The sequence below is a fragment of the Glandiceps talaboti genome, chromosome 5 (assembly GCF_964340395.1).
Source record: "Glandiceps talaboti chromosome 5, keGlaTala1.1, whole genome shotgun sequence".
Lineage (NCBI taxonomy): Eukaryota > Metazoa > Hemichordata > Enteropneusta > Spengelidae > Glandiceps > Glandiceps talaboti.
The window spans coordinates 22,335,734-22,346,948 of NC_135553.1; positions in this window are offsets into that span (position 1 = coordinate 22,335,734).

Genomic DNA, 11,215 nt, shown 5'->3' on the forward strand with positions numbered 1-11,215 from the left:
TCGTACTAGTGTTGATTTCATCTTCATTTCTCCTCAGTGCTATCATCTGTAAGATTTTGCATACAACTGGTATTTGTGTGATATTATTTAGTTTAGTTCCAGACAGGGACAGTATGATATGATATGATATGATAACAAATTTATATAGCGCCTGGTATCCATTTAAAATGTTCACTGGCGCTTTACAAAGTGTCACTTAAATATGCTCTCTCAAAAAAGTAGGTCTTTAGCCTAGATTTGAAAATTTCACGAATTGAACGAATATGACTTTGAAGATCATTCCACAAGGTAGCAGCGGCATATGAGAAAGAACGATCACCATAGAATCTGAGTCTTGTTCGTGGAGTTTTAAGAGAAACTTTGTCACTTGAGCGGAGAGATCTGGTCGGTTTATTAAGTTCGATGAGTGTCTAGTGAGGTAGTCAGGTGCGGTGCCGTTCAAAGCATTGTAGATAAGAAGTAAAATCTTGAATTTGATTCTATATATTACAGGGAGCCAGTGGAATTTCATCAGAATCGGAGAAATGTGTTCATGTTTCTTCACTTGTGCAATTAGCCGCGCAGCAGAGTTTTGAGCTCTCTGTAATAGATTAATGCTGGATGACGGGAGTCCAAATAATAGGGCATTAGCGTAATCAAGCTTTGAGGAAAGAGTAGCGTTGACAAGTTTTAAACAGGTCTGCTGGGAAAGATATTTACGAATGAATCCAATGCGGCGAATATCGAAATAAATGCACTTACAGAGTCGGATGATGTGTTGTTTAAATTCATGGGTGCTGTCGAACCGAAACCCAATATTGCGAGCATAATCCACTGGATGTATGGTACTGTCCCCAACGCTTAATGACTGAATGTGATTTTGGGAACGACTGAATCGAGATCTTATGTGCAGGATTTCCGTCTTGTCATCATTTAATTTTAACTTGTTGGTATTCATCCACTTCTTGATATCCAACAGGCAGTCCTCGATCTTGGACGTAGCGATGGCTGTCTCTCTTCTTGTAAATGCCAGGTACAGTTCGTTATCATCTGCATATTGATGAAAATTTAACTGAGGATGTCGAATAAGTTGTCCAGGGGGTGCTATATAGAGAGTGAACAGTAGAGGCCCAAGTACAGAACCTTTGGGTACACCGAATCGGAGTGGACATGGAGATGATTGATGACCTTCGATGACAACTGATTGGAATCTGCCAGATGGATATGAAGAAAACCAGTGTAGAACGGTGCCTTGAATTCCAGGTTCAGTCAAACGTGTGATGAGAATATTATGATCAATGGTGTCGAAAGCGGCAGATAAATCCAATAAGACCAAGATGACATCATTTCCAGAATCCAGTGATAAAGTGATATCATTGTGAACTTTGACAAGTGCAGTTTCAGTACTGTGGAATTTCCTATATGCAGATTGGAGTGGTTCTAAGAGAGAATTGACGTTGAGAAAGTTGGTAACCTGTTTTGCAACTACCTTTTCAATGACTTTAGAGAGAAAAGGTAGATTTGAAACCGGTCTATATTTTTTCAGCACTTCATGGTCCAGAGATGGTTTCTTGAGAAGAGGTGTAACAACTGCAAATTTGAGTAACTCAGGGACAGTCCCGGTTTGTAGCGAAGCATTAACTATATTTGTGATTTCTGGTAGCAGTGAGTCGATCACACTTTTGAGAAGGATGGTTGGTATAGGATCGAGACTGCATGATTTTGATGGTGATGGCATGATAATTTCGTTTAATTTTTCCGTTGTCGTGGGTTCAAAGGTTGACAGTGTCACAGGTGACATTGCCGCAACTTGAGGCACAGTTGAATTAGTTGACAATCCACAGGAATCTAGGTTTGTGCGAATATGAGTTATTTTTTCAATGAAGAAATGGCTGAACCTTTCGGCGAGAGCAGTTGCAGTCGAAGATGTGGGAAGCCGAGGTTTTTCCTTTGTCAGACTTGATATGATCTTGAAAAGGGCTTTCTGATTGTGACTGTTATCTTCAATGAGCTCAGTATAACAAGCACGTTTTGCTTGACGGATTAGTAAATTCACTTTCTTGCACTGATCATGGAATAACTGTTTGTTTATTTCTAGATTTTCTTTTCGCCATTTTTTTTCTAGCGAACGGCGTTGCTTTTTTGCAGATAGTATATCAGTGTTGTACCACTTGGATTCAGGACGTTGTGTGAAGAGTCACTTCTTTACAGGCGCGTGTTTGTTCAAAAGGTTGATTAAGTTGAAATTGTACAGAGAAACAGCTGTGTATACACCATCTGTAGTAGAATGGCACAGATTTGATGAAGCAAGATCAGCTTTGAACTTGTCAATTTCAATGTCTTTAATGTGACGAAATGTTTTCTCGGTTTGAAGAAACGGTGGTTTTGGCACCAAAAGTTTTATGTATACGGGAAAATGGTCTGAGAGATGCAGTTTATCAATCAACGTGGAGTGGATAATGGAGGCAATGTTTGTGAAAACTAAATCTAACATGTGTCCACGGATATGGGTCGATTCACTTACAAGTTGTTTTAAGTCAAACGACGTGTTTTAGTCTCAGTGACTTTCTCCCAGTGGAAATTGAAATCTCCCAATACTAGTAAGTTGTCAGAGAAAGATGAAGTTGTTTCCAATAATGATCCGAATTCAGTCATAAAATTAGACAGTATTATGTATTAAATACTTCATCTTAATCCCAGTATAGTCAAGGTCACAACAAAAGGTGTAAAGTGTGTTCAAACGTCATGGTGAGCAAAGAACGAACTGCGCATGTCAGTAGTAATCCATCACAAATTGACAGGCTGTTGTCATCGCTCATTAATACATTTGATAGTATTTTGAACATGTTTTGACTATTGCGAGAATTTAGCACATAATAATGATATGCAAATGTCCAACTCATCCGCCAGTCTGTTCAAACTATTATCATGTGGGGACGTGAGGACGTCATCATGTTTATATGAACTCATTAACTCTGTGGGAGGAGCACAGAATTATGTGCAATTGTTGGCGACCTTGACTAGAATGAGATTAAGGTGAAGTATTTAATACGTAATACTATCCCTGTCTGGAACTAGACTAGATATTATTGGACATCATCTTTTGGTCACTTTCAAAATGTGTTACGTCGTATTAGGGGGTTAGATCACAGGGGCTTGGGATTGGCCATATTTGTTACAAATATTTATTTTTTTCTTATTTTTTTCATTTACATTTTTTGTTTATTTTTAGCTTTTAAAAATATCTTTGTCCTACAATGTGCCTGTAATAAAATAATGATTTGAAAAGTTGGTGTTGTGTCTTTTTTTCTTATCAAGTTTAACTATTCTTTTGTTGATGCTTAATTATGTCTACCTTATTCATTATTTATTAGTTAGTTCTACTGAGCACCCTTGACCTCTTCCTCATCCACACCCATCATGATAAGGGTATTTAAAATGGTGAATGAGGACAAGGAAGGTCACCGGTTGAGGGAGCTCATTAGAACTAAGGTATGAATAATTACTAAGGTAATCATAGTAAAGCTAGTTTACTAAAATCGTCAGAAGAAGTTAAAATTGAATAAGAAAAAACCCGCAAAACCAGCTTTTCAAATCATTACTTTATTACATGCCAACTGTAAGGGAAAAGATTTTTTTTTTAAAAATCAAAAGAAAAAAAAGAAGAGCAACCGATAAACAAATGTTTGTCAACATTAAACAAAAAATCAAAAAATATAAACAAAGACGGTCTATTCCAAGCCCCTGTAGTTAGGTGAAGGAGTCTGTTATTGACTTAGTTAGGCTTCAACAATAATGTGATATCATTCTAATACTGTATACACCACAGAAATACTTACAATATGCGTAAGCGTCTGCTATTTGCATATCAGTAATATCGAAATGTATATAAGCAGGAAAAATCTTAGACCATCAACATAACTGGTATTGTAATATTTTTTTGATACTCGCAAAAAATGTAAACACGTGTACCCTAGATATTACAAAAATGTGTTTCAAAGAGCTACACAAAAAAATGGGAAGCAAATTGTTACATACCTTTGGCACGAAAGCCAGGCTAAGTACAATTGTATTAGCAGCGAATATTGAAATAGAAGTTAAGACGTATATGAAAGTTACGTTGTCATCCATGAAGTACTGGACAGGTGCAGAGATGAACGACACTAATGCAACCACGTACACTGACAATGCAATTTGTCTACCTAGAATTGAAAGGAAAGGCACAGTGACTCAAACGTGCACAAGCTGAGCACAGTACGAGTTATTTTGCTCGCGTGAAAATAAAGATATGCTTAAATACATTAAACATCGCCTGACACTGTTAGCATACTTGATGGTATACTAGGGTTTCATCGATATTTTATTTGCATTACATCACCTCGTCGAACTGTTATGTGTCATGCTATTTATTTATTTATTTATTTATTTATTTATTTATTTATTTATTTATTTATTTATTAATTAATTAATTAATTTATTTTTTATGTATTTATTTGATGTTTGAATCAGACTCAAGACCCATACAAACAGGGAAATTATAAACATACAAAATACAAAAGCTGTTATAAAACAAAGCTACAAAATCAGAGAACCGAGATAAACCAGGCGTAAATTTAATGCCTTCTGTAAGGGGAAAAAACCCTCTAGATATTTGCCCCTACATACATTAATTGTCAGAATGCAAATTTCTGAGAAGCTATCATCCATGATACACCCCTGAATTGATCAATTGTATGCCAAACTATGTAGAATTTGAGACTTGCACACTAAAGATATTGCCGAATTACCGAAAATAATCGATTATGTATGAACCAAGTCATGTCACATGTGGAATGTGAAGCGTGCATACTTTATTTAGATATAGCAAAAGTAAGACCTTTATGAACAAGCTTTACAGTAAATTGTGATTTGCTATGGCTGATTAATTGTGCAAATTACCATGTTTGGTTGAAATGGGTCAATGCATGTATGTCAGAGGTGTAAATATACTCTTTGAACATTTCTGCCTATTTTGTCATTGAATGAAAGGTCAAGGTCAAAGGCCTTCCAAAGGTCTCGCTAGAAGGTTCGTCATAGACCAGTCAAAATAAGGTTTAGCCCGGACATAATTGCAACAAAATTTTAGTGCATCTTGCTCAGAATATAACGCTCAGCAACATATCAAAAGTCTAGCAAAATCTAAAGTGTTGGAGTGAAAATAAGGTTTTCATTAATTAACATAATTAGCATAAATAACATTCATAACAAAAAAATAAGTAACACGTCCATGGATAGATCTGAGGGTGAAAAGGAATACTGGGACCATCATTTCATGATTATACATCTCCCATGTAATAGACATAGGCTGAATATTTCATCATCTAGTGGTTTTTAATTAATTTAATTCTGATGAATAACAGTATACATGAGGTATTGTACATGGATAACGTGGTTGATACACTGAAATGAGTCTATTTATTGAGCTAGTGGACAGAATCGGTGTTTTTACGACAAAGATGGCCACCATTCGGCCATTCGAGAAGGTTGAGAATCAAATCGATTCCCACATGTGGCCTATATAGTTCCTGACATTTTTGCCAGGTTTGTGTGAAAATGTTTAATTTTATCCATCAGAGATAAAGGTGGACACACAGACGAACGGAAAGAACACATCACAGTAGCTCACTTGGGTGTCCATGACTAAAAACATCTGTTTATTAAATAAAATAAAGAAAACAAAGTCATTTCTTACTTTCATTTAACGATTTGATCTTGACGGACCGTATTTCCCATGCCAAGAACACTCCAAAGACAAGTAGAGATGTCTTGTAGATGAACAGAATAGTTACCCAAATCATAGAATACTTTGAATAGCAATTATGTGCCATGTAGACGTACCGGAAATCATGTCCGTTCTCATCAGTTACCATCTAAAGACAAAAAACAACGAAAAATAGTCATGTCTCTTCAGGCTTTTAAACACGAATAGTGTAAAATATAACTAAACAGCTTTATACAAATTGTAGAAAACAAAGATGTGACATAGATATAAGTTGGATGGAGATTGAGATAGATAGATAGATAGATAGATAGATATAGATAGATGGACACTATAAATAGATTTTGGACAAAAAAGTTTTAGAATATGACGCAAAATTACTACATGCCCATTCAAAAACTAAATACCGGACAACATTGAATACTATCTGCGACGATAACAGACATTGTATACAACTTCTAGGTGTTGTAGTGCTTGTATCTTTGCAACTACACATGACGAAGTACTTGATCTAGTATTGATTCTTCTCCAAAAGTATTTAGCAATTTTATTTCAAATTAAATCTTCATTGGGGAATGTACGTTATGTCATGCACATATGTCAATACAATTCATTTTTGTGACGACTAAAACCTTTATATTGGTGATCTTACCTCGGTTCTTAATACATGAATAGTATCGTACATAGAGTCTACTATTATCCAGGTAACTGACGTAATTATGTCCAATGTTACCATGATAGAAATACCACAGATTAGCCTCGTGTCATCCACATGCTGTTGCAATATTAATGGAACAAAATGTGCTCATATTAAACTTTGTGTCACCGAATTCGATTTCAAAGCAATTTCGACTAATTTTCGCTCTCAGAAAAATGAAGGAATATTCTTTTTTGCTGTAAAATGCTCGAACCAAAACGATTACCGTTGACTGATATCTTATAATTTGAGTCAATCACAACAATTCCCGTAGTTTTTGATCACTTTTATTCGCTAAGCCAAATCGAAGATGTGGACCAAAGTCAACCAAGAAAAGCCAAACCGGAAATGGCGTCACGACCTAACAAGTTTCGATTGCATAGACTGTACCCTTCGTCCCCACACTATGATGGCATCTACATGTTTTTTTTATTACGATTCGGTGGACTTCTCTCACATATACTTGATTCAAGGACCAAGGGTGCTTAGCGAAAGATGTTGAGAATTGTAATAATTTAAATATTCTTCTAAGTTTGCTTCCCGCCTAAGGATTGTTTGACACAATCGTCATTTAAATCCAGCTCTACTAAAATGTCACAAAGTGGTGATATTTAGTAAAGTTTATTGGCCGGTGTCGGTGACAAAAGGTTAACCGGTCAGCCTTGTTGACAAGTTATGGAAATCGGAACGTGATTCAGATGACTGGAAATAGATAAACAACTTTGTCAAAATTTACATATACTATGAAGGACACCTGGTGGCAATTATAATAATCCGATTGTGTGTGGCAAGAGAGTTCTTTTGACGCTGGTATAAACGGGAAAATGTTTGACAGTTCTGGGAGCTGCACTTCTGAATTTGGTCTGTGGTAAATCTACAACGTTGGCGTAATATGTTGTTGGATTCCTGTATGGGGAAGTGCTGAACTCTGTTATTGCCTGAAAACTCAAATGTTTTGCCGAGACTGAAAAATACACTGTGTGGAACTGAACATTTCGTCAGTGAACAGCTTCGCCTATGCTTTGTGTGTGTTGCTGTATCCACACTGTGTCCCAAGTCTGTGCTTCGATACAAGACAAAGAGACTTTACATCGAACATTGTGAGAAGGTTTGTTTGCCACAACCAGCCATGACAATTTTCAAGTGTATTCTTAGACATATTTTTGTACAAACAATTTCGCTGTACAAAGTGTTGTATTTGTTTCAGAGAAAAATTAGACAAGTTCAAGTTACACCTGTGACATCTGTGTGTGTGATTTCTTTCTCCCTCCCCATCTTGTACTAATTAGAAAAAAAGTTGGCTTTCGTGACATAAAACTATATCAGATTACTTCTTACTATTTGCTTGAATTTTCCGACCGCTCTCTTGAATATTGCAAAGACCCTGTAATTCTTCATAAAGATTGCTCCAAATGCTAATGACACACCAAGTGACAACAGGAGGGGTCTGGCCTACAAGGAAGGGAGTAACACACAAGTATATGATCAGTGTTGCGTGTGTGCGTGCGTGTGCGTGTGTGTGTGTGTGTGTGTGTGTGTGTGTGTGTGTGTTGCATGGTAGTTAACACAACACAGAATCAATAACCATGTTTATCTACAGCAAATATTCCGATTCGCAATCATCAAACAGCGTGCTGGTATTAAACAATGCTAATAATGCTAGAAAATTATTTGTTCTGCATGGAAGTCATGCCCTGACTTGCATATCAGTTCATTATAATCGTCGTCGTCGTTGTTGTTGTTGTTGTTGTTGTTGTTGTTGTTGTTGTAGTAGTAGTAGTAGTAGTAGTAGTAGTAGTAGTAGTAGTAGTTGTTGTTGTTGTTGTTGTTGTTGTTGTTGTTGTTGTAGTTGTTGTTGTTGTTGTTGTTGTTGTTGTTGTTATTATTATTATTATTATTATTATTATTATTATTATTATTGTTGTTGTTGTTGTTGTTGTTGTTGTTGGTGATGATTTTTCTTGTGTTTTGTTTTTTGGTGGGGGAGGGGGTGTTGGTGTTTGGTAAATCAACCAAGTAAAAAACTTACCAACTCACCCTGCGCCACTTTAAGAACTGTATAGAAGTATAATTAACCTACATGACACTGTACAGTAAAGTCCATAGATGACATGTCCGATATATCAACTCCATACAGTATTATCAGTACGTACAGATGAATACATCCTATAGCGATGAAGTTGTTCAGTAGAGGACTGGATATCTTGATCACTCTTTAAAGATATGTTGAATAGGATATTATTGCAAACATTGTATTTATGTTACGGAATACCATGATTGTAAACATAAAGATATTCATTGTCTTACTGTAAATGACATTGATAATTATGGGTCAAGTCAGAGGCCATTACCCGAAAATAATAGTCATTGTTGGGTGAATTCGAAGCTCCATTATTTTAAATAATGGAGCTTGTCTACTCCTATAACCAAGTTATACTTCGAATATGACGAGTTTTAAGTAATCCACCAGAGAGTCAACTTTATCTACAGCCCTGTTACATAACCTTTTACCATTATCATGTTTTAATTGCATTATTCACAATAGAAACCTCAAAAGTTCAGTGTGAAATCCATTAACCCGGCAAACACTTTTACTGTAACAAAGTTACCGTACCAATTCGAACATTATTTCTGTTTTTACCCACCCCTAGCTCTATTACTAACCCTGGTACATATACCCATTGTCATGTAAATGTAAAAGTGTTAAGAGGACATTTCCTTTCATGGATTAACCGTTATGGTATGCAACGCTTTCTTTGTGTATAAGATGTCCGCTAAATGAAATTGAGAGCACAGTTGAAACAATGAGGAAGAGTCGTAAAGTAGTATACATAAATTAATTTCACTAAATAATAAAAGCATGTTTTCATTTGAAAGGTATCGTTCATTAAAAACATATTGGTTGACGATTTGCTTGTATCTTGCTTAGAAATGCAAGTCTTTATTCACGTACTGCTGCGTACACAGGGTGGCAACCATACCAGTAGGCTAGGATATAATAAACTTTAGTAGTGAGGGCCACAAACGTTCATTGCTTGCTTTTTTTTTTATTTCAGCAAGTTGATACGTTAATAATTAGGCGGGTACACTAAGTAGTAATGTAGTAGATTTATGGATGAATATATTCTCCTGTAGCAACTAGAAAACCTTGTGCGAGAATGTGCACTAAGATAAACTACCATTATAGGATAACAAAACAAGTGACAACTTACTTTTTCTTTCGGTAGGCAATATTCAAAGTAAGACATATGAGGGCAAAAATAAGTCCAGTACCCGCAGCCGATTGCATTGCAATGCGAACTGTTTCTGGTGGTAATACCGTGACATGAATCGCGTGAACTCCATCTAAGGGAGGCATCTTCCCTAGTATAGAAATAGGTTTTCAAAAAGGGGTAAGTGTGTCGTCAATTTTCACAGCATAACGTAATAGGGGAATTCATATTTTAGGCGTATTTAAGCAATAGTTTAACACAGTGGGCATTTCGAATTCTTTTTTCAAGTTCAATAGAGATGTTAAAATTAAACTCACAGACAAAGAATGAAACATATCACTACGCTGTTGTTATACACCTTGTAAGCCATGTGACGTTTTACTATTTGTGTTTTATATATTTTAATATATGATATAAAGAAATATTACTATAACAATACCCTGCCATTGAAGAGGAGTTTCTGTATGCCAATCGAAAACGTCTCTTCCTACGTCAAAACGCCCAACTTCTACCATTTGTTGATCTGTGGATGTTTGAAAAGATATATTATGTATTATTATGGTAACATATATTAAGTGTAACTTGTTGTTTGTGATGTCATATTCTACATGGTTCTCATTTGTTTTACAAGTTACTTTACTTTTAAAGCTTTTAATGCAATTATAACAAAGCGCATTTCATGAAATAATATAATGCCAGTCTGTTACAATGACAATGAAATGGTCTTTGGATTTTCCCAGACATGACGTAGGCGTCATTTATCTGACATTTTTGAAATATTTATGAACTTCAAGTACAGTGTCTAAACCAAAGATAAACTGAATGCCTGTATTTACAATAAACAGTGAAGTGTTCTGGTCAATTCAAGACGTTTTGCTCATATATTTAAAACATGTAAACTCAATTCCTCTCGTAAGGTGTAATGACCAACAGTCAACTCAAAGGCTCAAAAACTTTGATCATTTGCAAAGCTACATAATTTGCATAACGAATGAAATTGTAACAACACATATCAGAAAATAGAAGTCTGGCCCAAGAGGTCATTTGCTATCGAGTAGTGATAGAATTTTAAATACGGCTTAGTTTATATATATATATATATATATATATATATATATATATATATATATATATATATATATATATATATATATATATATACATATATATATATATATATATATATATATATATATATATATATATATATATATATATATATATATATATATATATATATATATATATATATTAGTTGTTGTAATTCTGTCCGCAATCCACAAGGAACAGGACGAAGAGTTAATTTTGTTCTCGCGATTTTCCCGATTTCTAATATTATTGTCTTGTTTTCTCTATATTTGAAATAAAGTTTTAAATATTGCCATCATCTCTATTGTTTCCTCTCACTGTATTCTTTTCGATTTCCTACTGTTGGCAGTCTTATCAACGTTTGTTAATGTTGCATTAATTAGTAGATTGCTAATCCTAGAGCAAACTCACAGGTTATTTGCCCAGTTAACACAATCGGCAGTGAGTGTAAACATCTACTGATACTTTCATTAGTCGGAT